The following is a 27,812-nucleotide window of genomic DNA, read 5'->3' on the forward strand; positions in this document are numbered from 1 at the left end:
ATTTTAGGATCGGGAACTAAATCTTACTAACAAGCAAAAAAAACAAACAAAAAACCAGACTTCCTCTTAAAAACAATTATAATCATTCTAGACGTTTTAAAAAAGAATGGAAAACTATCAGCAAACACAGCTGAATGGCTATCTTCCTTGCAATGAGCTTGAATTACATTAAAAAATGCAATAAGCATAAAGATTTCCATTGGAACTCTGAGTCAGTAAATGTCAGCTATTTAGGCTTTTCGTTTTTGTTTTCCAAATGCAAATTGATATGTTTGGAAAAAGAAACCCTGAAAAGTTATTTTACAACAGATGCACAAATGTCCTTTCAAAGATAAATACTTCCCCAAGTTAATTATGTTCGCATTCTGAATGCAGAAAATCCAGTAAATCAAGAAGCGCTATTGGGCATTTCTGACCTACTGGCAAAATCAGAAGGAGGGCAGTAATCTTTCATAGCAGTATTGTAAAGGATGTTATTTTGAACCAGTGGCTTCCATATAGTGTGACAACCACTGTGTAAAAGAAAATCTGTAAAACATTGCCCTGACTTGGATGGCCCAACCTGGTCTGATCTCTTCAAATCTTGAAAGGTAAGTAATGTTGGCTGGAGTTACTTGGATGGCAGACCATCAAGAAATATCAGGGTTGCGACAGAGAAAGGCAATGGCAAACCACCTTTGAAGGACTCTTGCTTTGAAAATCCTACCCAGTCGCAATAAGTTGACTGTGACTTGATGGCACTTTCCACCACCAAAATAAGAGTCCGCTACTCAGGCAGAGGAGTGGGGAATCAAACCTGGTACTCCATATTAGAGACTACCTACCCTTAACCATTACACCATACTGGCTCTCAAACATTACACCATGCTGTCTCTTAAATCATTGTCAGGAAGGAGGAAATGCCAAATGAAAAAGGAGTCTTCACCAACTGGCACCCTTTCTTCACCAACAGAAAGGGACAGGCAAGTCTTAGTGGGGAAAAAGTTTCAAAGTTTTGGCACCCCAACCAAGAGGGTCCTCTACCAGGCTGCCACCTGCCTAATCTCTGAAGGCAGAAGCACCTAAAGCGAGGCTTTGAAAGATGACTGCAGGTATCAGATAAATTTAAAGAATTCACTCTTCCATTTTCTCTGATCACTGCCAGAATTGACACTCTCCACGCTTCCATAAACAGCCCATTCAAAGAACTGGGGCTTCCAATTAAACAGCACAAAGAATGAGCTGGAATTACCTTACTTCCCTCAACATGGAACTGTGGGCAATCCAATTAGCTTTTCCACTAGTGAAAAAAGGAGGAGGGTTCCCCCTCTGACCACCCCAAAAGGCTATGCTGCAAATCATGGACAAAGATGGCTCAGGGGATTTGGTAAGGAGGGGAATTGCGTGAGACTGAGCAAATAAAGCTGGTGGGATTCGACCCATCACCTCATTGTACTCTTAGGGTTCTCACATTCATACTTTTGAAACCTTGAGGGGAAGAACCACTGAGTGGAGGTGATTTACAATCCTGTGCAGAGTTACTCCAGTGTAAGATCCCTGGGGAACAGGTTCAGTGCACCATTCTCCCCTTCCAGTTCTTTGATTTAAACTCCTGTCTCCTGAAGCTGCTTTTCTTTTTCTTGTTTTTTAAATAAACGAGTGTTTACATACATTAGCATGTTGCTCAGTCCCTTCAAAATCTTTCATACACCCTTCTACAAACCTCCTCAAAAAAGCAGATAGTTCTCATTCAAATGGCATTACAGACTGCTTTGGTAGCACCAGACAGCAGATTTCCCCATAGGTTTATTACTCTATTAGAAGAGAAATTACTCATTTTATTTATTTTAAATGATTTATACAAGATTTTCCCCTGCAGTGTCACAACCTATTTTAGGCAGTCTCTCATGCATGCTAACATTTTTATTTTCCTATGCATACTGTGGCACATTGTTTTAGAATGCAGATTATATTTCCCCAGGTCGTTCCAATTATTCCTTTTTATGTATGTATATAAAAAAAAGTTTGGCAGAAGTATTATGGTCTTCTGTGAAAGAAGGTAGCAAAACTGTAGTTCACAGCTTCATCAGAATGCATGGCATTTTGAGGCGTTTCAGAAGCAACAAAGGCAGGTCCATGACCCCAAGGAGGTTAGAATCTAACTGTATAATCCTGAAGGGGGTAACTCTGCTTAGGACTGCACTATGATGCTGTGAAAGATATATTTTATTTACTTCATTTCTACTCAGCCTCTCTCAGCAGTGGCGTGGAAGGTTAAGAGCTCGTGTATCTAATCTGGAGGAACCGGGTTTGATTCCAAGCTCTGCCGCCTGAGCTGTGGAGGCTTATCTGGGGAATTCAGATTAGCCTGTACACTCCCACACACACCAGCTGGGTGACCTTGGGCTAGTCACAGCTTCTTGGAGCTCTCTCAGCCCTACCTACCTCACAGGGTGTTTGTTGTGAGGGGGAAAGGGCAAGGAGATTGTAAGCCCCTTTGAGTCTCCTGCAGGAGAGAAAGGGGGGATATAAATCCAAACTCTCCTCCTCCTCCTCCTCCTCCTCCTCCATTGGAACCCAAAGTGGCTTACATCATTCCTCTCTGCTGTTTTATCCTCTTAGTGTCTTGGAAGGTAGGTCAGGCTGAGAGTAGGAGACTGGTTCAAAGTCACCAGCAAGCTTCCCGGCAGAGCAAGTATTTGAACATGGGTCTTCTAGTTCCTAGTGCCACTCTAACCACTATACCACACTCAGCAAAAGGCAGAAACAGAGACAAGGGTTTGAATTCCCATGCTCCCATGGAAGCCTGCAGGGTGACTGTAGGCCAGTCACTCTTCCTCAGCCTAACCTACTTTACAGTTTTTGCTGACCTGAGATAAAATGGAGGATGTGAGAACAATACTGTAAGACAGGTTGAGTAATTTAACTGTGGAACCTAATGGAGGCAGTGATGATGAAAAACAAGAGTTTGTATTCATAACCCACCTTTCTTTCCTGTAAGGAGTCTCAAGGGGGCTTACAAACTCTTTTTCCCTTCCTCTCCCCAGAACAGACACATTGTGAGGTAGGTGGGGCTGAAAGAATTCTGAAGAACTGTGACTAGCCCAAGGTCACCCCACAGGCTTCATATGTAGGTCTGGGGAAGCAAATCCAGCTCAATCAAACCTAGTTCTCCAAATTAGTGTCCACCTGTTCTTAACCACTACACCATGCTGACTTGTTATTTATTGATGCCCACAATAAATCATTTTAAAAGGGGGTTAGACAGCTTCAGGAAGGTGTGGTACATCAATGGTTACTGGTCACTGTGACTGAAGGCAGTCTCCATCTACAGAGGCAGTGAACCTACAAATACTACTACTGTGAGGTTCCAGTGGGGGAGGGCATCGGCCTCTATTCCCTGTATGTTTGGCCTTTCAGGGCAAATGAATGGCTGATGTGTGTAATGATATGTTGGACTAGATGGACTACTGAACTGATGTAGCAGGCTCCTATGAGTCCTTGCTGAGGAGAAAAATGGGTACACATTGTTTCAACATTCTCAAGGATAAAGGTCCATATTGATGTCACTCCCGGCTCATAAATAAACCACAATTCACTAGTTCTTCTTGCTAATTTTTCTATTTGCAGGGAGTTTTATCATAAAGCAGCATTACACATGTGACTCTCCGCTCCACTTGACTGAAATGGTTCAGCCAACTATCCCTATGTTATGGTTTCCAATCATTTCCTGGAATTACCGGTACAACTGATTTCCAGGCAACAGAGATCAGTTCCCCTGGAGAAAATGAATGCTTTGGCTGCTGCACACTATGGCTTTATACCCTGCTAAGGTCCCTCCCACTATTCTGCCCAGTCTCCACCCCCCGAATCTCCAGGGATTTATCAATCCAGAACTGACAACCCTACCCCATATCCTGGTACATGTCTACACCAGGCTTGTGTCTTCTGATGGAAACCCACCAAGTCAAATCACACACATGCACACCTTATCCTAAACAATCATGACATAGCTTTAACAGTCCCTGATTTTTCATAGTTGCTGTGACCAAATGCTGCTCCTGCCTTAATAAAGTTTCACGCCACTCTTCCTCTAAAATATGTTACTGTTCCTAAACTGGCAAGGCAGCAAGAACAAACGGAAATCATCCAGCAGTCAAAGCAATTCATCTTTTGCCACTTTACAGGAAAAGGTGCTTCACTTTAATTATATTTATAATTAGAGGTTTCTCCTAGCAGAATTTCCATAAGACACATTTATATGACAATTAACTTCTTTACAATGTCTTTGCAAAGTGGAAGCTTTCACTCTTTGTTATATTTGACATCATCATTTTTACTTTCTAAATTCTAATTTGCTTCTTTGCCACGCTTTGTATTCTTGCTGGTATTCAATTCTTTTATTCAGAACCTCAAGGGTAAAAATTAAGAATATGGGTGGGAGTGGGGGCGGATGGGCTGGTATAATTTCCCTAGTAGAGTTCTGAATTTTTTAGGATAAACCTATTTGCACCTTTTTGACTTTTTTTTGGCTGGAATGTTTGAACTCATAAGGCCATATTAAGAAAATTGGTTCATCGAGGTCAGCTTTGGCCCTTTCTGCACAAATTTTTAAAAAAACATTTTGAGACAGGAAAGAAAATGTTTCCTCCACAGAGTACCACATTGTTTTTACTCCCAAACCTTTTTTTTTTGGAAGCCTCAAAACATTTTAAATGAATCCCCTTTTAAAACAATTCTCTGGCTGAAACATTTTGAAAATGTCTTCAGCTACTGTGTGATCTATTTACTACATTTCCCATGCTTCTCTGCTTTCCCTGACCTTCCTTGTCAGAGCCATTTTTCTAGCTCACTTTCTGTTTCCCCTCACCTGTTTATTTAATCATTTTTATTTGTTTGTTTCAATTTGGAGGGGTGTGTGTAATCTTCAATACACTGATTGAAAGAGGACTAGAGAATCGCAGCAAGGAGCTTTGATGCACTGAAGCATCGATTCAACACAGAACTCAAAACAAAAGGGGAAAATCACGTAATGGCTGCTAGGAATGGTTTCAAGAGGGTGAGTACAGACATACAGGAAATGGTTGGCAACCATAAGTGGTAAAGGGGCGATTGAAAATGTTTTCAAAGCATTCACAGGGATTTGCATGGAAAGGGCCACTGTCTATTAAGACTGGAAGCGGCTCTCCATGGACTCAGGTCTTTAACTTTTAAACTGGCAATGCCAAGGATTGGCTCTGCCACTGAGCCACAACCCCTCCCCAAGTGTTTCATCACTCAAAATAACAGCACAATCTATAATCCACATAAACCAACTTGCTGGGGTGGAGTCAGCAGTTGTGGTCCACATTGGTACCAATGACATTGGGAAATGTAGCCGGGAGGTTCTGGAAGCTAAATTTAGGCTGCTAGGAAAAAGGTTAAAATCCAGGACCCCCAAGGTGGCATTCTCCAAAATGCTACCTGTTCCACGCGCAGGGCAAGCTAGGCAAGCGGAGATACAGGGTCTCAATGCGTGGATGAGAAGGTGGTGTAAGGCAGAGGGTTTCAGCTTTGTCAGGAACTGGGGAACCTTTTGGGATAAGGCAGGCCTGTACAAAAGGGACGGGCTTCATCTTAACCAAAGAGGAACCAGGCTGCTGGCGCTCAACATTAAAAAAGGTGGCAGAACAGCTTTTAAACTGATCCTTGGGGGAAAGCCGACAGGAGCTGAGGTGACTTCGGTTCGGAATACAGAGTCCATGGGGATGCAGACAGAGAGGGAGGTTTTTCTAAATCAACCACATACAAGCGAGGAGCATAGCAATGTGATAAGTGATAGTGTCTACAAAAGGCTAGAGGGCAAAACACATAAATCCCAGGTGAGGGACAGAGACAGAGTATACAAGTGTCTCTATGCCAATAGTAGAAGCATTCGACCTAAAATGGGGGAGATGGAGTACAGAGTTTTGAAGGAGGACATTGATATAGTGGGCATCACAGAGACATGGTGGAATGAGGAGAACCAGTGGGATGCTGTTATCCCAGGTTACAGGCTCTACAGGAAGGATAGGACAGGGCGTATTGGGGGGGGGCGGTGGCCCTCTATATCAAAGAGAGCATAGTGTCACATAAATTAGACAATGCAGGGGGAGCTGATTCCTCTACAGAAGCACTGTGGATATCAATACCAGGGGTGAAGCATAGTTTAACAGTAGGAATATATTATTGTCCCCCTGACCAAAGTGCACAAGAGGATTCTGAGATGGAAAAAGAAATTAGAGAGGCCAACAAAAGCAAAAATGTCATGGTAATGGGCGATTTTAACTATCCCCACATAAACTGGAAAAATGCATGTTCAGGTCATAGTAAGGAGAGAACATTCCTGGGTATGCTAAATGACTGTGGCTTAGAGCAGATGGTTGTAGAACCAACCAGGGGAGATGTGATCCTAGATCTAATTCTATGTGGGACCCAGGACCTGGTGCGGGAAGTCAGTGTTGTTGAGCCGATAGGGAACAGTGACCACAATGCTGTCAGATTCAGTATCTCTGCATGCGAACAAGTGACAACTACTAATGTAGTTACATTCGCCTTCAGAAAGGGAAATTTCTCAAATATGAGGGGGATAGTGCGCAGGAAGCTGAAAGGGAAAATCAAGAGAGTCAAAAATGTCCAAGGTGCTTGGAAGTTATTTAAAAACACAGTCTTAAAAGCTCAGCTGGAATGTGTTCCGCAGGTTAGGAAAGGCAGCATCCAGTCCAAAAGAAAGCCACCATGGTTAACAAGAGAGGTTGAGGAAATTATTAGGAAAAAAAGATGTCTTTTAGAAAATGGAAGTCCAACTTAACTGATGAAGAATACCAGAGAGAACACAAATGGTGGCAAAAGAGAAGCAAGTTAGCTGTAAGGGAGGCAAAAAAGGATTATGAGGAACGCATGGCTGCGAACATCAAGACTAGCAACAAACAGTTCTTCAAGTACATCAAAAGCAGGAAGCCAGCTAGGGAAGCGGTAGGCCCGTTAGATGATGAAGGAACAAAAGGTGTGCTAAAAGATGACAGGGAGATTGCAGAGAAGCTGAATGAATTCTTTGCATCTGTCTTCACCCAAGAGGAGGTGAGGAAAATTCCTGCACCTGAACCAAGCTTCTTAGGAGGTGAATCTGAGGAACTAGAGAAGTTAGTGGTAGACAAGGAAGAAGTTCTGGCAGCCATTGATAAACTAAATGCTACCAAATCCCCTGGCCCAGATTGCATTCACCCAAGAGTTCTTAAAGAGCTCAAGCATGAAATTGCTGATGTTCTCACATTAATATGCAACTTATCCCTGAAATCAGGCTCCATCCCTGAAGACTGGAAGATGGCCAATGTCACCCCAATCTTTAAGAAAGGGTCTAGGGGGGACCTGGGAAATTACAGGCCAGTCAGTTTGACATCTGTTCCTGGTAAATTAGTAGAATCTATCATTAAAGATAAAATTATAAAACATGTAGAAAAGCAAGACCTGCTGAGGAAGAGTCAGCATGGCTTTTGTAGAGGCAAGTCCTGTCTTACAAACTTACTAGAGTTCTTTGAGGGTGTAAACAGACATGTGGATAAGGGGGAACCAGTGGATATTGTCTACTTGGATTTCCAAAAGGCTTTTGACAAAGTTCCTCACCAGAGACTGTTGAGAAAACTCAGCAATGAAGGAATAAGAGGGGAAGTCCTCCTATGGATTAAAAACTGGTTGAGGAACAGGAAACAAAGGGTGGGTATAAATGGGAAGTTCTCACAATGGAGAGATGTGGGGAGTGGTGTCCCCCAAGGATCCGTTTTGGGACCAGTGCTCTTTAACTTATTCATAAATGACCTGGAAGTAGGGGTGGGTAGTGTGGTGGCCAAGTTTGCAGATGATACCAAATTATGTAGGGTGGTAAGAACCACAAAGGATTGCAAAGAGCTCCAAGCAGACCTTGATAAATTAGGTGAGTGGGCCAAGAAATGGCAAATGCAGTTCAATGTAGCTAAATGTAAAGTGATGCACATAGGGGCAAAAAATCCAAACTTCACATACACGCTACAGGGGTCAGTGCTATCAGTCACAGACCAGGAAAGGGATTTGGGCATCTTAGTTGATAGTTCCATGGGAATGTCAACTCAATGCATGGCAGCTGTGAAAAAGGCAAACTCTATGCTGGGGATAATTAGGAAAGGAGTTGATAATAAAACTGCAAGGATTGTCATGCCCTTATATAAAGCAGTGGTGCGACCGCACTTGGAGTACTGTGTTCAGTTCTGGTCGCCACATCTCAAAAAGGATGTCAAAGAGATAGAAAAAGTGCAAAGAAGGGCAACGAGGATGATTGAAGGATTGGAGCACCTTCCTTATGAGGAGAGGCTGCAGCGTTTGGGACTCTTTAGTTTGGAGAGGAGACGTCTGAGGGGGGATATGATTGAAGTCTATAAAATTATGCATGGGGTAGAAAATGTTGACAGAGAGAAATTTTTCTCTCTTTCTCACAATACTAGAACCAGGGGGCATTCATTGAAAATGCTGGGGGGAAGAATTAGGACTAATAAAAGGAAACACTTCTTCACGCAACATGTGATTGGTGTTTGGAATATGCTGCCACAGCAGGTGGTGATGGCCACTAACCTGGATAGCTTTAAAAAGGGCTTGGACAGATTTATGGAGGAGAAGTCAATCTATGGCTACCAATCTTGATCCTCCTTGATCTCAGATTGCAAATGCCTTAGCAGACCAGGTGCTCAGGAGCAGCAGCAGCAGAAGGCCATTGCTTTCACATCGTGCATGTGAGCTCCCAAAGGCACCTGGTGGGCCACTGTGAGTAGCAGAATGCTGGACTAGATGGATTCTGGTCTGATCCAGCAGGCTAGTTCTTATGTTCTTATGTTCTTCTACCAAAAATGACTTACTCTCTTGTCAAGCAGTTTAAGATTTGAACCAGTAGCCCTGTCGATTACAGTTCACTGTAAAATTGGGACATTCACAGAACGTTCTACTGCAAAGAAGGCCCAGGAAATGGTGGATTAATGTACAAATTTACTATTATTGTTCCATGAGACAGAGTACAGCATTCAACATGTGAAACTTTGCAAGGGGGAAAGTGGGTTCACAAGAGGCTCAGCTCCTAACACTGGCACATTTTCCATTTTTTTCCTTCTGACATGTTCATACATTGTTTTGCTACCATTTCATAGACAGGACTACCTTCTCCGCCACACCACACTGCTTCCTTGTGTCAACTTCCCAACAACCAATAATGCTCCAGATCACTTGGATCACTTTTGCAAAACCTCATGGGACATTTAAACCCCAAAATCATATACCTGGGATAGAAACTCACCCCAAGGGCAAAACAATCCATAGTATCTGGGGTTGTCAAGGAGACTTTGCCTTAATGTAAAGAGTGACCAAAGGGAGGAGAAAGCATTGGGAGGAATTGGGGAGGGGTGGGAGCGGGGTAGTCAAAGGAGAGCAAAGGAGGAAAGTGAAAAGTTACCAGAGGGGGGAAGGAGAGAAGGGAAATGAGGTAGTGAAGATGGGAGAGTGGAAGGAAAACAGGAAAAAAAGGAAATTGGGGCAAAGAGGATGTAGTGGAGGGGGACAGACATAGCCCATTGGCTGCTAACTATCCTGTGTTGAGGCCTTGAGACTTCCTTCTGTTTTTCATTTGGCTCCTCACAAAGAATCTTTGAGAAGCTAGTAGAATGAGCTAAAAGGATTCTTTGATTACTCACAGACTAGCTTTAGCACAATATTGGATGTGTGTGTGTTGTATCTTTTTTAGGAGAGGCAGTGGGCACCAGCTGGGAATGGTGCCCATCCCCATGCTTCATGAACTCACTGTTCTTTGCTCACTAATGTGTAGGTGTCAATGTCCTAAAAGGGTATAGGAGCTGAACCACTGACCAGGTAGCAGATGATGGGAAAGACATCTACCTAACACCCTGAAGAGCCACTGTCAATCTGTGTAGACAGTACTGAATCCAATGGACCAATGGTCTGGTTCTCTATGAAGCACTTTCATGTGTTCACTTTTCTATTCATTCTGTTCCCAAAAGTGCAACCAGTGAAAAAAAATGTGGAACCCCCCCCCCCTCCCACACATGCACCTTGTAGCTAAAGATTGCTATGGTCCATATTGCCCCTTTATCTTGTGCCCTGCATCTAATGCTAGTGGCATCTCAAAATGCCACATAAGTCTGTACCATTAGTGCCATACTTCACTGAATTAACACTGGCATTCTGGGGCCATGTTCCATTTTCTCCACTTCAGTCCTTGCCTTCTTAGAACCCAGTGTTCAAGAAAGCTTATTGGCTTGCATGGCATTACCTGCCTATTGATGTCATGAACCTTGAGCATCCTCTTGACTTTCTCTCAGATAATCCATCCACTGTCTGAGGGATCTATGAAGCTGGCTTCTTAGCTTCTCCTTTATAAAACAAACTCTACTGCTGGTCTGGCTTTCATTTTGTATCATACACAGGATCCCTTCTAAAAAAGAATACACATTTTCCAAAACTTCATATTCTTGTAAGTCCTTCTGTTGATGGGATCTCTATCCTGTAAGAGGATTGCAAACCATAACAACTAAGCTAGATTTGTTCTGTTTACTTCCATCGAGCTTAGCCAATTCCAGCATAAAGTACCAGCTTAAGTGATTTGTGGATTGCTGCTTCTGAAATATAAATATGTAAGAGAGAGCTTCTGATTCCAAAATATGCATACATCAAAGTTTTGACAGGCTGTACTTAGCTTTGTTCATCCTTTCTATTTACTTTGCATAATCTATACCATCTGTCTTTTTATTAGAATTTCATTTCCAGAAAGGATTTTACAAGCACAGCTTCCATAGCTCATCCCTAGGATACCACATGTGAATGCAGAATACCTGAAGGAGAGTGACAGAGCAGAATGCACAATTAAAATTTGTTTCCTTTCCATTATGAGCTCATAAAAAGGCATCCATCTTCAAGGACTCATATCAAAGCATTGGGTATTCAAATATTGAATCAAATGTAGTGATAATAGAAAGGCCCAAAGTCTATTATGGAGCCATGATACTATCTTTCCACTGACATTCCCAAGCCCCCTTTCCTTTTTCTCTCTGTTCAAAGTTATACAGAGATTCTTACACAATCTTCTGTTAACATGCATGACATTCACAATTCTGGTTGATAATTTGATAACGCAGTATATCAAGATGATGCCTTTTAATGGGAATGTGCCCTTTGTTTTACGTAGTGGAACAGCTTGTAAGGAAAATGAAATTAAATGGAATCCCTCACTTTGTGCTAGATATACAGAACAGTGTTCATCAATTACTAGAAAACGAGACGTGAAGGAAGGTTAAAACTGTTGAACGTCGGATGATGCTTTCTTTCTTCAAATACCAAAAGGGACATTATATTTTACAATAATATCACCTAGCATTTGCCCACTCTTTTACAAGCTTTAACATACTTTATGTTCTGTACGGCTTCGATCTCAATAAAGCTGATCGTGACTGTGATCGATTGATTCTACTGGCTGTGATTAATTCAGGGCCCTGTGGGACCTCAATGAGTTCCGCAGGGCCTGTAAGACGGAGCTGTTCCGCAGGGCCTTTGGAGGGACCAGCCGCTGAATGGCGCCCCCTGCCCCAGTTGGTCCTTTACATCTGGGCCTGTCATCTTGGGACTTGTCCTCCTCCTCCAGGGAGAATTTTTAAAAATGGGGTTAGTCGGACGCCTCTATTATTGTTCTTACCGTTGCTATTGCTGTTTTAATGGTTTTAGTTATTTACCTATATTAATATTGTATTCATACTGTACACCGCCCAGAGCCCTTCGGGGATGGGGCGGTATAAAAGTCCAAACAATAAATAAAAATAAATAAATAAAAATAATTCCACTGGGTCCAATATGATGTCACCTAATTCATAACCTTAAAGTTTATTTCTTGTGCTCTAAGGTGGACTCTGCACAGTATAAATATGACATATTTAGAATGTTATAAAAATGTTTTGGGGAAGAACTTTGTACAGCTTTCTTCCCCAAAACAACTTCAGCCCATTTTATTCCTCTCAACCTGGGTTTTTCAAAAATCACTAAACTAGCAATCTTTCCCCCCTAACCTGAGTTGAAAATTATTCTTGCCTGCTGAGTGAACACAACACCTCCTAGGGATCTCAGGAGCATGTGTTGCTTACAGGATGCTGAATCAACAACAATATGGTGTCCCTCCATTTTATGAGGCATTTGGAAATCTACCACTACCAGGTAGGTCTTGGGGAATGGATGGAGTATGGGTTCTCAACACTGCCTTAGCGAATGCTAGGAGATTTAGGGAGCAATGCCTGGAGAGAGCAGAGTTTGGGCACAATGTGATGTCACTTCTTGGTGAGGATTAGGGCTGCTTTTCCCAGTTTCACTGGTCTTTTCCGTAAAGGCAAGAATAAATCCTAAAGTGTCAGTATGTGGAGGCCATTTTTTCCCAACTCTTCAATTCCTTGGAGGCAGCAAATTGGGGTTGGGGACTGATAATTCCCAACCCTGGGCAGGTAAATGGAAAGCTTAGATGGTGGAGAAGCAGGCCTCCAAACCCCACTGGCTTACTGAAAACATAACTTGGCCTAACTCTGCAACTCTCCCCCACATCCTGGAAAGTTAGTAATCATAAGCTCTTTTCAGAAGATACACCCACATGTTATCGGGAGCCCAGTGATGGAAATCTGTGCTACCCATGATGCTCAATCGATATGCAGTCACTGTTTTGTATGAAGAGGGCAACATGTGAATATTTTATGCACATACAACATCAAATGGTGACCACAAATATTAGGGCTATCACAGGTAGTACAGGTTTTCGTTTGTGGGCTACCAGCATGTCTTGTTGTATTGTCTGTAAATGTCTATAGTGCTGAGTATGTGTGGGTTGTCCTTTACTCGCTTAGGAGAAATATCAGTTTAAATTAACAAAAAGATAATATGTAGGCTGTGACTAGTCACAGGATACTCCTGGCTTCCTTGCAACTTAATCCTCCTGCCTCTCAGGTTCTTTGTGAGACGCTGAATAATGCTTTTGAAAAACAGAAAGAATCCACAAGGCAGAACGTATCACAAATATAACATGGATAGCAGACAATGGGCTATGTTTTCTGGCCCACATTTTAGAAGACTGGTTAGGCTTTGAAAAAAATCCACACCAATTAAACATCTGCTGGCAGTTATTGTTTATAGTAGATAATGTTGTCTCAGTAGCAAAGGGGAGGGGAGGGGAAGACGTCTACAAAATCTGATTCCTTGAAAATGCAAAATGGCTAAAATGAACAGCATCTACATCCATTGGTTTCTTTATTTCTTTAAGCAGCCTTTCAAGGAGATTACACTTCCTATCAAAGCTGTCTCACAATCCAATCAAAACTGTCTCCCTCCTTGGTGTTTTGCAGCGACCCTCTCATGGTCCACTTGCTTTATCTGCTCATCTGTCTGAACTAGCAGATTCTGTCACAGGCTGAAACTCACCAGAGCAAATCTTTTTTTATTGCCAAACTATAATGCCATGTGTCATTCACTGTTCCTGCAAATGCTTGCCTTTGAGTTTCTGGCGACCATTTTGAAAGCTTTTGAATGGATGTTACTTCAAAGTTCCTGGCAAGCCAAAAGGAGATCTTACACTTGTCACAGATCCAGAAAAGGCAATTTGTCCTGGTTTTGGATAGCTACAGCAGGAGTCCAATAACCAGTTTCGGGGGTAAAAGGAGGGAGACTTATTCCCTTCATAAAGGTAATCAACGAATAATAGGAGGCACGCAGATATGTTATTCTATTACCCTTGTTATTTGAAACTTCAGCATGGTCATGAAGCCTGTGAACTAAGCAGCTGATCAGAAGAAAATGAAGAAGTCACCTCTCATTTGCAGACAAATCTTAGACTGATCCCCTCTAAAACTGCTGTTTATGGAAGTTATGGATGTCTACCAGTTTGTGAGAGGTAGCCTAGCCCTCCATTTCTAAAGCAGGAATGATTTGGGGCGGGGGGGGGGGGGGGGGGGGGCCAAGCATTCTTAAACACATATGGAACATTGATCCATCTGGCTAAGTACTGTATTCTGTGACTGGTGGTGTCTCTGTGATTAGAGCTACCAGCCTCCCCCCACCACTTCACACTGCCAAACAGATGGCCAATGAGGCGGGGTGGGCAAAAAATAGGGGACACCAGCAGCCAAACAGATGGCCAATGGGGCAAGGTGGGGGAGAGGCACAAAAATTGGGGGACACCAGCAGGATTCCAACATGCTGATATCACTTCCCGGGTGCCTGTAAATAATGTTACATTACTTTGCCAGCAACTCTGAGGATGCTTTGGTTTTTCAGCAAAACATTACAGTAAATCCAGAGACTTTTCTGAACACCAAAGTGTCCCTAGCATTGTGCTGATGTCACTTCTGGTGCATGATGGGAGTGACATCCCCATGTTGCTGGCCTGGGTCTTTCCCACCTCTGTTAAGGCCCCCTGGTTGCGAGGAGAGACCTGGAAGCCCTATCTGCAATAGAGAAGATCTTCCTGCACACTCACTATCAGAGAACCTTTAAATGAAAAAGGCAGGGACTGAACTCGGGACCCTGTGAACATGAAAGCAAATATTCTACCACAAGGTCACCACCCTTCAACCTCTTAACCCAGTTTTCTCCAATGACCATTTTGCTGGTTAAAAAAAAAAGATGTGCTTTGGAGACCAAAAAAGGTCTGCAAAGGATGGGAGAATTGTTCCTGTTTGTCCCATATTTAATGCAAGAATTAATGCATGATGTACGAATAGCCTCTTAATGCAATGGGCTTCATTTAAAATGTACATTCTTTAGCAAGCTATACTGCAGGGAATGAACAGCAGCACAAGAACTATTTAATCTTTCAAGGGAGGCAGCTGCTGGAAGTTCAGGAGCTCACTCTGGCCCTCATTTTCTGACCATCATGGTCACATAAAGCCTTATACTGAATCTGACTAGCAGTCCCTCAGGAACTGTCTAATCAGACTGGCAGTGGCTCCTCCAGAGTCTCAGGCAGAGGTCTTTTACATCACTCGTTGCTTGGTCCACATAACTCAGGATGCCAAGGATTGAACTTGAGATCTTCTGCCTGAAAACCAAAGGCTTTGTTGCTGAACCTACCTCCCTGGTAGGTCCCACCCCCATATAGGATGGGTGGCAGGGAATTACCAGATTCCAGTCCCTGTTGCCTGTTCAAACTTGGTGGAATAAATTTATTTAAAAAAACCTGCCGAGTTGTATTCTTGCCAGAAGTGACAAAGGGCAGCTCTAGAAAGCATCATAAACTCTGTGGTTTTAACCATGCAGTTCAAAGTGATTGCTACAGCTACCTTCTGTCACCCCTAGTGTTTTTTTAAAACCAGGAATGACAGAGTGCAGCACACAACATTGTCCCTCATGCTGCACCCATAACCTTCCCACTGACTCCCAGGCACTGTCTGGCAACCTTAAGTCCTATGGATATATCTTCTAGGGTTCTCAGCTGCCTTCTCCCATATAAGCCAAAAAAGGTTCTTTAGTCCATGGTATGAACTGCAACATCAGGCATGTCAAAATTCACCTCTGACCCACCACAGATAATGTAAGAGCAAAGAGGCAATGGCACAATTTGCTGAAGGATACAAACAGGCTGCTCAAGCCTTCTGTGCAGGTTGGAAGAAGCCCCTTGTCTGTCTTACAGAATGGAGAAGGAAGGGAGTCAACCAGTGTTGCTGGTACCTTGGTTGTTGGAGTGTTCAAGAGGCAGGTCCTGGTTAGAACTGGCAGCCAGTTAAGGTATCTACGGTATAGAAGGCAGCATGCTAGGACTGTATCATGCTGTAGATACTTTAACTAACTAACAAGATAGTCAGATCTCACAAGCTAAGCTGGATAGGTTCTTGGAAGGAAGGTCCTCAAAGAAGACAGAAGAAGGCACTTCTCTTGAAAGCCCCTTGATGGGGTCGTCTTGAGCCACACATACAAGGTCTCAGGTCTGAATTTGTTCTGATGGTCAGGTATTTCTTCTCAATATTACTGGAGATACAAACCATTTTCTGGCCTTGTCAGAAAAATGAATGAAGCATAAAATGCATCATTAATGGTTCCAGTTGACCTGATTGTGAAAGCTCCATCCAGGGAAGTGTCTTGGTCTCTGCCATTCCATCTCACAATGTCAGCAGGGATTTTAGTTTTTTTTTTGGGGGGGGGAGGGGGTGTTCCAAGAGTGAATAGCAATACTGCGAATGCCGTGTTGAGATAGAAGTCTAGGGTTTGCTTACATTTATTGACAATCATTTGTTAGCTATAAACAGCTTATATGCACATGCACACACGCAAAATCCTTTTCCACGCCTATTAATGGAAAAATTTCTGTTTTCCCATCATGATTCCATTTCTTCACTATAAATAACCATGACCAGCTTAATTGCAAATCAAAGCAAGTTTACTGGCATCTACAAATTACAGCCACAAATCCAAAAGGGAAACCATTGCTTTCTTTCCCTCTAGAAATTAATGATTTCAATTTTTGGCAACTCAGTAGCAAGGATTCAGCTACCAACCAGCTAATATACACAGTATAAGCATTTAGCAGCAGGCTTTTACATTAGTAACAGCAAGAATCTGTTCCACAGAAGATGACTGAGAATAAATTATTCTCATTTTAACAAGTCCCTAAGGCCAAAAGTGCTTTATCCTCTTTGCAATGTTGCTCCACATGATGTCATCAAGATTAATGCTAATGAACACTTATTTTAGTAGTCTCCAAACAATACAAAACAGTCACTGAAACTATATAGAAAAGTCAAGAGGGAACTAGAGAAAGGAGCCACAAAGTGATACACAGTCCATGTGGAACTGTTGTAAGTGGGTGTCATCTTCTGGACTAAACTTGGACCAGTGGACATGGTCTACATGTCTGATGGCAGAAGAAAATGAAATTCTTGGAATCACCAGAACAACAGCTAACACCATGACCTATCATGCTACTGTTGTAGAAGTGGTAGAGTTATTGAAAAGATGACATCTCGAGCAAGACTCCTGAAATTTCCTATGGTCATTTTCTCCCTAATGAGCAGCTTATTAGCAAGTCTCTGACAAAAAAATCATGAACAGAAAATGAAAGTAAACAACAGAGTAGTTCCTACTGGGAACCCTCAGAATAACAAGGTGATGAACATTGCCATGCAACTGCATTCTTTCACACTGATAAAGACAAAGCAAAAAGAGAAAAGGGTCAGATTTTGGGTTTTGGGGAAGAACTTCTTTCCCCCAAATGACTTCAGCCTGTTATATTCCTCTCAGGTTTTTCAAACATCACTAAGCTAGCAATCTTTCCCCCCCAACCCCGGTTGAAGATGATTCCTGCCTGCTGAGCAAATGCAATCAAGCAGGGAATGTTTTATTTCTTCAGCCCAAACTTCTAATGATTGTTTCCACCGTTCATGTCTGCCATTTTGTGTGCTGCAACAGATTCTTCGTGAAGATTCCCCATGGAGGCTTCCTCTGCTTGCAGCTCATCTGCTAGCAGCTCATTGGTGTAAAAAGTAGATGAATAAAGTTCGGTTTTGCCTTGTGATCTTGTGCATGTGTTGTTTTTTCTACTGCAAAGATACAGCGACACAAATATGCACAGATTGCAACTTCTTTAACCATATCGTATCTCAAAGACGTCCCCCTCACAAAAAAGAAAAAGAATTTGCTGCCATTGTGAAACTGACAAGAGCTCCATGCAGCAGGTGGGAAAAAAGACCTCCCATGCTGTGGGAACACAAAATGCCGAAATGGATCTTGTTATAACATCCTAAAGACATTATATTTGCACTGTGCAGAATCCATCTATGTCATATGAAGTCCAAATGTCATTTTTAAAAAAAATCTAAAGTTCAATAGAAAACTTTCTTTTTTTGTACTTTATCAGGCAGAAATTTGCAGAACTGCTTTATCCTTCCCAATTGAAACCACATTTTCCAGTGGTGATATACAACGCATTCCATATAAATGTAGATTTTGACTTTTAACTTACTAAATTGCCTCTCCTTTGAAATAAGAATGGCAGTGTAAACAATCATGTCCAAAAATATCTCATGAAAGACAATGTCCATTATAATCACAGCTGAACTAGCTTCCCAATTAGAAACCATGCTCACTAAACAGAACACTGTTTTCATAATCTTTACTTAAAACATTCAACAGTATTTGCTTTCTGGTTTTAAAATATACATGTTAAAGTATATACATATATCACAGCGATTCTGTCACAGAGAGGACCATGGAGTTAGAGCAGAATTATCAAAAGAATTACTTAACATAATTGGCCAACTTGGCAACATAGGTTTTTTTTTAAAAATTGCTGCTTTACCTTAAGAAATCAAAGCCAAAGATTCTGATTGCATTTATGTTTTCTTGAAAGCAGGTGCCCATGATGTCAGCTGAATTTACTTTCAAAGAAAAGTGATTAGGACTGTGGGATAAATCTGCCCAGAGTCACTTGTGTGGACAGCAGCGATTGGTGATTTGTACATCAACCTTTTGTTTACAAAAACACCCTTCCACACATGCTAATATGACTAAGGTTCAAGCAAAGGACCAAGTGTGCCTACAGATCCAGATCCAAGAAGAGAATCTGGCAATAGAGTCCAGGCCGCTTATTCCCTCCATTATCATGGTGATTTTCAAACAAAGGAACACACCACTTTGAGCTCTATGACACCCCAGCACCACCATGGCAGCTGGCCTGATGGGGGACTGCACTTTCTAGCCAAGGTGATTTTGACTGCATTTTTAATCTTAAGTAACTGCGGTATCTGAATCTGTAGTATGCCACTGGCTGGCTTGCCTCCAGGCTTTGCTATTTCTTACAAAAAATGTAATGAAAACATTCAGCTTTTGGGTTACTTTGTTTTGCTTCTTGCTGCATAATTGAACAGTGCTTAAAGAACCACTGATTAACTATGAATGAATGAAATCTAGATTCTCTGCTCAAAATAGGAGCCCAAACTCAAACCACAAGTGAAGATTATGGGGGCAACCGGTCTTCATGGAGAGATACAGCTAGCTGATTGGGAATTCCATCACAACTCCACATTAAATCTTCGAAATTGCTCAATTAATAGATAATTGAACTAGACAGTTAATTTACAATTTATGAGAAAAAATGAATTAATCATATGAGAGCCATGCCTAGCAGCACGAGAATATCTCATTCTCTTTCTCTCAAATAATACCAATAATTTATAATATTCCACAGCTAAGTGACATTTACCTTCAGTCTGTAACTATCATTTGGGTTACAGTTTCTATGTGGACATAATACTCCCAAGCTCCAAATGTTGGTCCAACTCTATCAGCATAAGAGACAAACAGCTATGGACAAAGATTGTGAAGACCCTCTTGCAGCATTGTTTATATACTTGAAAATAAATACCACAAATGTATACATAAATACCCATACAAACATCTTGAAGTAATTTGCCAGGCTCATTCCATTCAAAATGACCAGGTCTGCATTTCAAGATATTCATATCCATACATTCAACATCCATTAACATTTTATGCTCTGAAAATGTGCACTTTCCATTCTAACATTATTTATAAATCTTTCTGTGTCCCCCACAGTGAAGTTGTTTAATGGTGTTTTATGCAGAAAGGCACATGGTGTTAATTGCAAGCCAGGAAGATCTAAGTAGGTCTCATTATTGGAATGTTTAAGGCATGTTGTTTCAACAGCTAGGAAGGGGACACTGCTACCATTCTGAGATAAACAGCACCATGTTCCAGAGGCATAAAACAAACACATTACCACTGAACGGAAAAGGGCAAAGTATAAATCAATCATTACAAGTAATAAGCTATCCACTAGCAATAGCTTTGTAAAGGACATGGGACTATTTATTTGGTATTCTATTCACAAATATTTCATAAAGAAAATGTTAACCAGTACGACATATAGATAGCCCTTCTGAGAAGGGGCAGTTTGCTGGATGAAAGAGCTGTATGCAAAAGAATTCAAATCATCTTGACTGTACCTGCTCTGATCTCAGAAGTAGAAGGACAATGTTTTGGATGCTTGTTCTGACATTTAAACACTTGGTTCTAAGGCAGGAATGTTTAAATTATTAGTTTACAAAAATATGAGCACATATGACAAGCTTATTGACCATTAATCTCTTTTTCTGCCTCTCATTTTAAATCCATCATTTCTTTCTGTTCATCTCAATCTTTCACATCTAGTATTCACCCAGGAAGCATATCTCTCATTTCTACAATGAAAAAGAAGAAAGGAGTCCATGAATATATGGGATGTTCCCCAAAACCCAATCATAGCGAAGAGATGAGAAACACTGTCTTCTGTCCAATCAGAGCCTCTTCCATTGGACCAGAGGGCAAAGGAAGGTTTCAAACCTAGTTCAGCCAAATAGCAGGGTACAAGCCAGTAAATCTGCACCAGACTTTTAGCTAACAAACTTTGTTGACAACAAATCACCAAGGGAGAAAAAAGCCACACATTCTATTATCCAGCAGGTCTGACATGTTTAACGCCATGAATGGGAGAATGGGAGAGCCTGCTTGCATTGTATAATCAAAGGTATAAACAGCAACACACAGTTAATTTAACAATCCCAACAAAAAATTATAGTAGATCTTTATGGCGATTTGAAAGGCCCTTGCAAATTGAAATACTGATAAGTGATAATAGTGCTAGCTCTTCCTAACAACATGTCTACATTAATTGGTGATAAACTTGAAGTTCAGTAATCTATGGCAGCTTGCTGCAAAAGTTTGGTGAAATAGGAGGCTATAACAGCCGATCAGCACTTTCAGTCTGCATGTGAAAATCATACCCAACTTGTGCCTGTTGAATGACAGAAACTCTATATTAAAGGAACTATTTATTATTAAGCCATGCAAAGAACCAAAAAAGGACATTATTTAAATTTGGGGGACTGAAAAAATAGGAAGTGAGGGTGATCTCCAACAGGGGATTAGTAGGGGTTAGAAAAGCAAGTTGTTGTCTATAAGTACAAAATAAATAAAACTTTCTTAAAAAGAAAAGCAAGAGAAAATGGGGGTTAAAGATTGAAGGGGGGGCATCAAGAATGCACTTCTGACCCAAGAAAAGACAAGCGAAGGTGAAAAATACAGAAGTCATCAATATTCCACAGTAGAATATATGGCCCCAATACAATTCAACTTCAGGAGAGTCTTAAACAATGTGCTTTTGGAAATGTGTGGTTTGACACCAGTGCTCTCTTGAAACACATCTGTATGAATATGGCCCATTGGGCTTTTGTGCTCTCACTGTGCTCTCACTGCCATGTGGCTGTTTGCTTTGCAATGGAGTTTTCCCAAGGTTTTCTGTATACACTGTTTACCCTCCTGTGAAGTGTCCATATCTGAGCCCTTTTGCCTGTGGAAGCAAGAGACTGAGCTTATAGAAGTTCATAGTGACAACGGAGAAGGGAGAGTACAGGCAGCTGATAAGCAACTGAAGGTGACAGGGAGAGGTGCAATAGGAGGGCTGAGCTTGGCAACCACTTTGCAAGTGCAACTGGATATCAATTAAGGGAGATCATAAGGGGATAACTTGCCTGGCAATACCTGCTGTTAACAAGTGGAGGAGAAGAAGTGCCAGGGGCACAGAGTTTGGAAAGGAGTGGGAGATTTGATTGCTCTGATTTGCACTGGTGCTGCTGGGTGGCTCGAATGACCAGCTATTCTCCACACCAAGTCAGTCCGCCATTTTGTTCATCTGTCCCTTCCTGTTTTTTTTCTGTGCAAAGGAGCTGTTGTATAGGTGGGGAAGAGCAAAGTTTATATTATTTTGGATAAAAGTAAAATCATTTGGTCCAATGATTTTGTTTGGTATTGTGATTTTATCTGGTTTTGCTGTGGTGAATTGAGAATGAATTCCATTTGGTTAAACATAAAAGCATAGCATTTTGTAGATTTATTTAAAGGTTGGAAGATATTTTTCAGAAAAGAAAAGCAGAGGCGTATCAGGGGGAAATGGTGCCCAGGGACAACACCTGCTCAGGGCACCCCTCGCCCCCCACGCTCAGTGTGGGGGTGACTCAGATGGGCACCATAGTGGCAGCAGGCCAGCAGCGCCCCTGAGCTCCGCCTCCGAGGGCCTGGGAAGGGAAGGAAGTGGCTCGGACGGGCACCGTGGCAGCAGGCTGGCTCTGTCTTTAGGCGCCTCCCCACCTCTTCTGAGCTGGGTTGGCGCAGGGGAGGCACCCACATCCAGAGCTGGGTTGGCGTGGGGGGGTCTTCTGAGCTGGGTCGTGTGAGGGAGGAGGGGTGGGGGTGATTTTGTGCCCCCCACCATTGCATTTGTTGGTTATGGAAAACTGTGGAAAACTGCAGTACAGCCCTGAGGGCACACTTCCTGCTTCTGATGCAGTAGGCTGTAGTCCACATAATTCTATGCACCAAGAAAATAATTTGACATTAATAGCACATGACGCCATGCGCTGCAAGATCATCAGATAATATACAGAAAAAGCATGAAGGAAAAGAATATTTTCCCTAGTTTCAGATAATTCATGCACATGTTTCAGCAGTCACCACATTTGAATAGGTTTTCTCATCAGGATGATGGGAAAAAGGGAGCTACCTATTCTAAGATAGTGCCTGCCATTCATAATGTTTTAAATTCTGGTGGTAAAGCATAATTAACTTTAAAAAAATCTTCCCAATCAGAAACCTTCTTAGACAATCAAAACGTTTTTAATAGATTCATCTAACCATCTCAATGCCTAAACACTGCAATCCTTTCTTCTTGTTGCTATTATCCATTAATCAATTCCAGTCCCACACTTGGATTCACTCACGAATAGAGCTGGCAGATCTGAGTTCTGAAATACTTGAAGGTTTTTTATGTGCGGAGAATGGAGCTTGGAGACAGTGGAGTTTGAGCAGTGTTGGGATTCAAATAATTTAACAACCGGCTCCAATGGTGGGATTCAAATAATTTAACAACTGGTTGTTTACAAGCACCATTTTAACAGCTGGTTCTGATGAAGTGGTGCCAACCTGCTGAGTCCCACCGCTGAGTTTGAGGGAGGGGAGTGAGCTCAACAAGGTATAATGCCATAGATTTCACCCTCTGAAGCAGCCATTTTCTCCAGGGGAACTGATCTCTGTATTCTGGAGATCATTTGTAATAGTGGGAGATGTCCAGGTTCCCCCTGGAGCTAGGTAATGCTATTAGTAATAGATCAGACCAAGTATGATGAGGTAGTCTAATTATACCCTTCCCCCCTAAAAAGATTTCTTCCTATCTTCTATGAGCAAAATGGGGCTAATAGTATTTATAGTATTTATTTAATGTCGGGGCACTGGCCTGAATTCTGGCAGGTTGCCATTTCTCCTCCTACAAAAGGACAAAACTGAAAATAGATCTAGCTATCAAGAAGCCATGGCTACACATCTAAAACTGGCTAACCTATCTAATGGGACTGAAGTGTTTTGTTCAATGGGACAGCACGGGAAGATGACTACTGTGCTCTCTTGGTAGCCTCATCATCAGGTCTGTTCCAGCATTTTTTTCCTAATTGGAGAGGATGGCAGTCCCCCTCAATTAAAGTCTCCATTAGTGTCCAGCTGGCAAATTTACAGTCACCCATCCTAATGGGGCAGAAAGGTCACAGTCTTCAACTTGTGACTGGCTGGCTGGGAATGACCTCTTTCTGCATCTGCTGGGAATAAAATAGCAGACTGTTAAATGACAGAATTTCAGAAATGACAATCCATTTATTGTTGTAGCAATCAGGTAGCTTGCAGGTGTTTGGTCTAGTGTATTTAAATCCTTACATTTTGGGTGCCGGACTAGTGATGAGAAGCACAGCAGAAGAACTTCGTCGGTGTAAGTATGATTTCTAATTATTTAAACTATTTCCTTGGGGTTTCTTTGATCCAAATAAAATATGTACTTGGAGTCTCAGGACTGTAAATCTGATGTAACTGGGGAAAGTCTTTTCTGAATATATTCTGAGATCACAGAATATTTCTGGGTACATGACCTTGGCATGGCTTACGACAAGCAGCCTATGATTGACATAAACACCTAATTTCTTTAAGTGAAACAAAGTCCACAGGGACAGATGAATTACATCCAAGGGTATTATAAGAACTCACAGGTAGATTCCACACTGCATCAATGTAACGTGCTGAGGATATTAGAAAAAGCATTTTGGGGAAGGAGTTCACATGGCTCTCTTCCCCAAATGACTTCAGCCCATGTTATTACTCTCAACACGGGTTTTTCAAAAATTGCTAAACTAGTGATCTCCCCCCTCAACCTAGGTTCAAGACATTTCCTGCGTGCTGAGTGAACAAAAGCAGTCAGGAAACAATTTATTTCTTCCACCTAAACATCTTACTTTCATTTCCACTGCTCAGGTCCACCATTTTAAACTGATAAGAACAGATACTACACTTGATCTTAGCCAAAAGGCCGAGAAGTGATGGGTCCACCATTTTGTGTGTAGCAAAGGTTTTCCAAGAAGGTTTCCTCTGCTTGAAGCACATCTGCAAGCGTTTCCTCTGTAAAAAGTTGAAGAATAAAGTTTGTTTTGCCTAGCAATCCCGTGCATGTGTGTTTTTTCTTTTTTGTTTTGAGTGGGATGTCTGCAAAGCTACGATGACATGTTTAGAGAAGCTGCAATATAGGCATATTTGTGTTGCCACAGCTTCACAGACATCCCCCTCAAAACCACAAAAAAGGAAAAACAAAACGTGCACGGGATCGCTAGGCAAAACAAACTTTATTCATCTACTTTTTACAGCAAAAGCATATGCAGATGAGTAGCAAGCAGAGGAAACCTCCATGGAAAACCTTCACCAAATGGCGGAGGCATAGAGAATCTCTACAGCAGCATACAAAATAGTGGGCTCAACTGTGAAACTGACAAGAGCTCCATGCAGCAGGCAGGAAAAAAGATCCATTTTGCTTGTGTGCTCCCATGCTGTGGAAACAAAAAAAAATGCTGAACAGATCTTTTTAATCCATCAGTTATATTTCTGTTGTGTGGAATCCACAACAGATAATGATTTCCAAACATCTGTCCATTACTTTTGAGAATTCTTGAAGAACAGGTGAGGTGCTAGAAGATTGAAGGCTAGCAAATGTCCCTATGTTCAAAAAGGGAGAAAAGGAGGACCTAGCTAACAACTGCCCCATTATCTTGACATTTTTATACCTTAAAAAGTTTTAGAACAAATCGTTAATCAGTCTATCCATGAGCATTTAGAAAGGATGACTGATTACTAAGCACCAGCATGGATTTCTCAAGAACTGGTCATGTCAGACTAATCTCTCTCTCTCTCTCTCTCTCTCTCTCTCTCTCTCTCTCTCTCTCTCTTTGATACAGTTACTTCCTTGGTGGATCAGGAAAATGCTGTAGACATAGTTCATCTTGATCTCAATGGTGCATTATGAATGGAATATGTATCTTGGGACTCTTCTCTGTGCAGTGGGCTTGCAGTGGACTCTCCTCGCAGTTTTCTGTTTACACGTGTGGAGGCACTCCCTACTGGGCACACAGTTTTTCTGCAGAGAACTTTCTGGTCCTGGTTCTTTTAACTTTGCCCATAAAAAAATTCTTAACTAAACGTCTAATTTCTGATTTCAGCTATCTAGGGAGAAACCTCCAAAGAACAATTTTTGGGTCAGATTATAATTTTTCCTTTACAATATCCTCTAATATTTTGTATACATTCTGCCACTATTATTTTGCTACCGAACCCTGCTACCCTATATAGAAAAAGAAGCCAATTTTACTATTACGTATCTAGCACCCTTTAGAGGTACACTCCAAATTTTGCAATTCTATCAGGTATTACATTATTGCTACTGTACTTTCTCTTATATTTATGTTGAAGGAACATCTCATAGTGTCCTTATGCAAGGGATATCCCTCCTCCCTTGAAATATGAACATATCTTTTTCCTCTGATAGGGCCTTAGAGACCAGGGAATTTATATCTGTTTTTATTAATAGCCTAAATATAGCAAATAGTATCAACTGTAGCATTTTGGGAGGGGGGGTTAAAGAGTAATTTCAAAGACTTTTTAAGAACAAAATAAGTCTATTTGCGACTTTCATATTTATGAAGTTTCTAATCTGAAATATAAGTGACAGGAATGGGGAAGCACTTTTGAATATGAACATCTTCCCCCAGTTCCGTTTTTGGCCACTGCCACAGAACCTGCCTTGAAGCCACAAATACTTCAGCTGTGAGGGCCCTGTAAAGATTCATCTTGTCTCCCATGCTATGAATGAAAGAATATTTATTGACAGTCATTGAGTAGATGCTAATAATTGCCTCCATTAAATTATCTGTGGTGGTTATCTGCAGATTTGAAGAAAACTGTCACCAATATGCAGATGACACTCATCTCTCCTCCTTTTCCTATGATTCAGGAGTTGCAGTGGATATTCTGAGCAGATTTAACAAGTAGCATTGAGCAGGATGAGGGCCAAATAAACTGACACCCCTCCAGATAAGAATGGACTACGTATCTTCCATAATGTAGATAATAAAGGTCTGAAGAGTCAGCCTGTCCTAATAAAGGCTACATGTAACCCCTTGTGAATGAGCTGTTAGGCTCAATGGTAAGCACCTACTATGTATGCAGCATGTCCCAGGTCTAACCCCTGGCATCTCCACTTTGGAACAAAGAGACGGTATTCAATGGGAAAAACATTCTGAGATCCTGAAAAGCTGCTGCCAGTAAGAGCAGACAGTAAGGCAGTTCCATGTGTTCACATGCAAGCAAATTCCCCATTTGATTAATTGAAGATGGAGGCTCAGATCTCCTCTATGGCATGTCACACCATCAGCTTGGGTTGCTTCATCATCTGCACCCCTTCCTGGAAAGGCAAGATGTGGCCATGATTACCTATCCCCTCTGATCTCACCCAGAGTAAACTACTGCAGTGCACTTTTTATGGGGCTACCGTTGAAGATTGTTCAGAAATTGATCCTGCCATCAGCAACAAAGCTTCTGTCTGAAAATAGTTTGCTGAGGACAAATCCTGACCATTCCGACAGAATTCCACTAGCTTCAAATTTGCTTCTGGCACAATTAAAACACTAGTCCTAATATTCAAAGCCCGTATTGAGGGACTAGGATATCTTGAGGACCTCCTGCTATGTCTTCTTACCATCTTCAATGGAGGCCTGGTTCTCTGATTCCACACTTGCATGCATGCAAAGCCTTTTGTTGGCATATAAAAATTACAAAACCACAGCCTAAAGATACCACACTTCTGAAGTGAGGTGTGGGGGCACCAGAGAGGATATTTCTAGTTGCAGTACCCTTATCTGCTGAACCTGCATTCCTGCATCACTTTCCCCATTTCCCCATTCAGCATATTTTATTTTCCCTGGCATCAATAGCTTTATCTATGTTTTCCCTTGCTTTGCCCTTCTGAATGCTTTATGGCAATGATCTGCTATTGTTTTAAATGCTTCAGATTGCTGTTTTTAGAAATTTTATAGCACTGCTTTCATTGTTTGTATTACACCTGCACTTTTTCAAAACTGTATTTTGTCACAGAATTTTCTGCAGTGCAGGAATCCCTTCAACAAATAAATGACCAGGTGCATAGAGGCAAAATGGGATTGACAGTCTATGATGCATCAAAATATGTTCATCGTGAAAAGGATCACAAATTCCATTTACTTTTTGCTGTATGAAGTTTAATATGCTTATGGTAACAGCTATGGGCCCAAATTACAGTTGAGGAGCAGCAGAGTGAGAATATTTCTTATAATATAATGAATAAACAGAGGTAGAAATGAACCTGAGTTCAAGCCAGTGCT

At 41.6% G+C, this 27,812-nt stretch overlaps 1 protein-coding gene and 1 pseudogene across 2 annotated transcripts in view; both read right to left on the reverse strand.

The window, feature by feature from the left end:
• The window catches only part of GPC6 (glypican 6), a 942,204-nt gene that overhangs the window by 590,713 nt on the left and 323,679 nt on the right, over positions 1 to 27,812 (reverse strand). The gene's annotated exons all lie outside the window — the stretch shown is intronic.
• On the reverse strand, positions 24,293 to 24,451 carry LOC125432249 (annotated as a pseudogene).

The sequence above is a fragment of the Sphaerodactylus townsendi genome, linkage group LG04, assembly GCF_021028975.2.
Source record: "Sphaerodactylus townsendi isolate TG3544 linkage group LG04, MPM_Stown_v2.3, whole genome shotgun sequence".
Classification (NCBI taxonomy): Eukaryota; Metazoa; Chordata; class Lepidosauria; order Squamata; family Sphaerodactylidae; genus Sphaerodactylus; species Sphaerodactylus townsendi.